This window comes from Chelon labrosus (assembly GCF_963514085.1).
Source record: "Chelon labrosus genome assembly, chromosome: 14".
Taxonomy (NCBI): domain Eukaryota; kingdom Metazoa; phylum Chordata; class Actinopteri; order Mugiliformes; family Mugilidae; genus Chelon; species Chelon labrosus.
Window position 1 is genome coordinate 11,866,684 of NC_140347.1, and position 3,525 is coordinate 11,870,208.

The following is a 3,525-nucleotide window of genomic DNA, read 5'->3' on the forward strand; positions in this document are numbered from 1 at the left end:
TGGGCTTTTTTTTTTTTTTTTTTGGACCGTGTGAACCCTCATCTGTTTTCTGAACAACACTAAGTCCTCAGAGTGTGTGGAAGGAGTTCTCAATTACACTACTAAGAACGTAGGCTGGGTTCCCCTAAAGACTTTCCTCAAGGCGCCAATGGGTGCCCCATTCAATCCAGAGGGTTTCCAAACGAACTGTCCTCGCTCAGTGCAAAGTGGGCGCCGAAAAGACATGTGCTATGTCCCCAACAGGACAGTCACACACACACACACACACACACACACACACACATTTATGCACACAAAAACAAGGCCTGGAAAGGTAGTTGACTGGACTAAAACTGGACTTGTGGTACTGGTCTTTAGGACTTGGACCGGTTTCAAATAGCTACTGAGCTCTACCATTTTTTGAAGTGTGTTTTCCCTGCAAGTAGGGCATTGTGTTCATTGGGTGTACATTATTATTATTATTTTGATTACTACTCTTACTGTTGTTGTTTATGATTATTATTTGTCATTACTGCTTGCTGAAGATTGGCACTTCAAGATTTGTTTGTCCCTTGATGCCGTTGCAGAAAAAAACAATAAATTATTGCTATTAATATTATTCTGAAAGATTTTAGATTCTAAAACACCCCCTCCCCCACCCCCCAAAATTTTCTATCCTCTTCTTTTACTCTCTTATTTTAACGAGTCCGTCATTGAAGCGGATTTTGGATTTGTTTGTTTAGTTGTTGCGGCCGGGGCAAATTCGGCTGGCTTCTGGTTTGAATCAAGGGCCATCAGAAGAGGAAGGGGAAAAGTTTAAAAAAAACAAAAAAAAAAGGGCTGCAGAAAAAACATGAAGTAAAAATGCAGAAATATAGAGGTAATCAGAAGGAGTGTGGCTTTTTGTTTTGTGATAGCTGTCTTTTAAATGGCTATATTTCCATAGCTGCACGACCTGTGATGACCTACTGGAAGAGCACTTGTTCATCTAACTGCACAAAAATTTTTCTTCTATTTATGTAACAAGCATACACAATAATTAATGCATTTTTTTTTGTCTTTTTATAGCACTGTTACCTTAACAGAGATGAAGTCAGCCTGTATGCAGCGGGCTTTTATTGTAATTATCCTATAAATGGTGTAAATGACATACTGAAGTTACTTCAATAGCGGTTGATACTTGAATATATCAAATATTGTGGCAATCTAAGCACGCTACTGCTCAAACAATAGACAACTGAATAGAAATGAGTAGAGACACCACAAAGAGGAGGGCAAATAAAGAAGTGAATAAAAGCTGAAACACAGGCGTTCTTTAAATTGTGCTTCAAGTGAAACTTCCCCCACAAACAACGCACACACACACTTTTACACACACACACACACTGCTCCTTCCCTCCACGTTCACCTGCCTGTGAGTGATCTAGCTCTTCTCTCAATGCAACAATACGAGGTCGGAGGTGAGCACTCACCCCAGGGGTAGACGGAGAAGCTCTCAGCACTACAAAGAGCAGGGACAAAGGCACAGAGCGAGAAGCAACGCGCACCTGAAGCCCTGCGCCCCTGAAGCCCTGCGCCCCGTCCCGCCGTCCCACACTGGCAGCTTTTTAAGACCCGATGTGCGATTCTGTCGAAGCCACCGTGCCCGATTTTGTTAAAAACGGCATTCCTTACACTTTAACCTGAGAGTCAAATCCCAGATTTTTCCACTTGAGCTGTACGTGTATATCTATTTTTTATTTCCACCACCCTCTCAGGCTTTTACGATTTTTTGAGAAGCAGCTAGCGTTAGCTGTCGATTTGACGAGTTAAGGCAATGGGTGCACTTGAATAGCTCCTACAGTGCGTGCGAGCTAGCGGTTGATCTCACCTTGGCGACATTAGCTTATAGTGTGTCTGTGTGTGTGTCACAAAAGATCAAAAGGGGCAGGTCGCTTAACCTGCTGACTTGTCTAAGCGAGACAAAGCGCCTGACAAAAGGAGGCAGAGAAAGACAGAGAGCTACTCCCTTCATTATGTCCCCCCCCACCCCCCACCCCCATCTCCTCCTCCCAGGACAGTGTTCTTCTTAAGATCCGGCGCCCTGAGAGAGTGAGCCGGACACTTTTCTCACTGAAGGATGGGCCCGGCCCTGCACGTCTCAGAGTCTCAAAGCACCAGCCAAGGGCTCTAAAGCGCCACAGACAAAGGGGAAGGGAAAGGACACTTTTATCTGATGCACAGATTATTATCGTTCCCCACCCTCCTCCGCCTTCCCGCAACTACACCCTAAAGTTAAAGAGTTCCTGCGCCTAAAAAGGTTAATTCAGGATAATGAAAATTTAAAGAAAAGGAAAAAAAAAAAAAGGATTAGCAAGACCTTAATACGGTGTTGATGATATTTTTGCCACGTTTTTTCTTCTCTGGGGGGGGTCATTTGATTTTTAGGATAACATTATTGAAATACATATATAGCCTTTTTTTAAATAATTGTAAAATATAAATCTATGGGGCAAAAAAAAATATATACAGTACAGTAGTTGGAAGTTGTTTGAAAAGCACTGTTAGAAACTGTTTCATAAAAGAAATCTCGAGGGTATTTTTAGTGACGGTTTTGTTAAAAGTCTGTAGTCTGAATAAGTGGTAGATTAGGAGCGATTATTTTTTTTTTATTTTGGCAGATTTTTGTGACCATTTTTTTTCCTTTTTTTTGGTTTCTTTAAATTTTTTTGTAATGTGCTGAATGGCTGTCTTCTTGAGATCCAAAAAGAAAACATAAAAAAAAAAAATAAACTTGGAATACGTTTTCAGAGTATGAAATATTGTTGTTGCTACTGTAAATACCGCCGGGACAAAACAAAGAATAGCTGTACAGTTTTTTTGCTTTTTTTTTTTCTATTATCAGTTATCAGAGAGGGGTGAAAGCGGTTAAAAAACGACAACAAAAAAACAAAAAAAAGCGTGGAGAAAAGAGAAAACCCCACTCTCCGACTGCACTCTTCCACAAACCTACGGAGGAGATTATTTTTTTTTGATTTTTTTTGATTTTTCCCTCTGCCATGCCTTTAACGGGAGCCCTCTTCCCGTCGGCAGTGCCCTCGAAGTTGCACCAGCATCCCTTTCTCTTTCATTTTTATATTTTTTTCCTGGCGGGACCGCGCATTAGACTAGCGGTGGGGTAAACGGTGACGTCACGGAGTGGGCCCGCTGGCAGTCTGTGGTCCCCGTCTCGTTCGTAAACGAGGGCAGACGTCGTAGCTCTAGATTTGACCCGGGAGAGAGACAGGAACTCATTGTCATCAGGAGACTATAGTGCCATGGAAAGGGGGAACATGTTGTACAGTAACAAGAGACTGCAGACAGAAAGAAAAATGATTATTTTTTTTTTTTTAGAAAAGGTTGGGTAAAGTTTGTTGGATTCCTGTACGCTTTGCATTATGTGCGTGTATGTGTGTGTGTGTAGACGTACTGTACGTGTGTGTCTGTGTGAGAGACAAGACCGATTATGAGAACCTGTGAACCAGCGAGTGACACAATTCTCAACACTGTGGCCCCTCCCCCACCCCT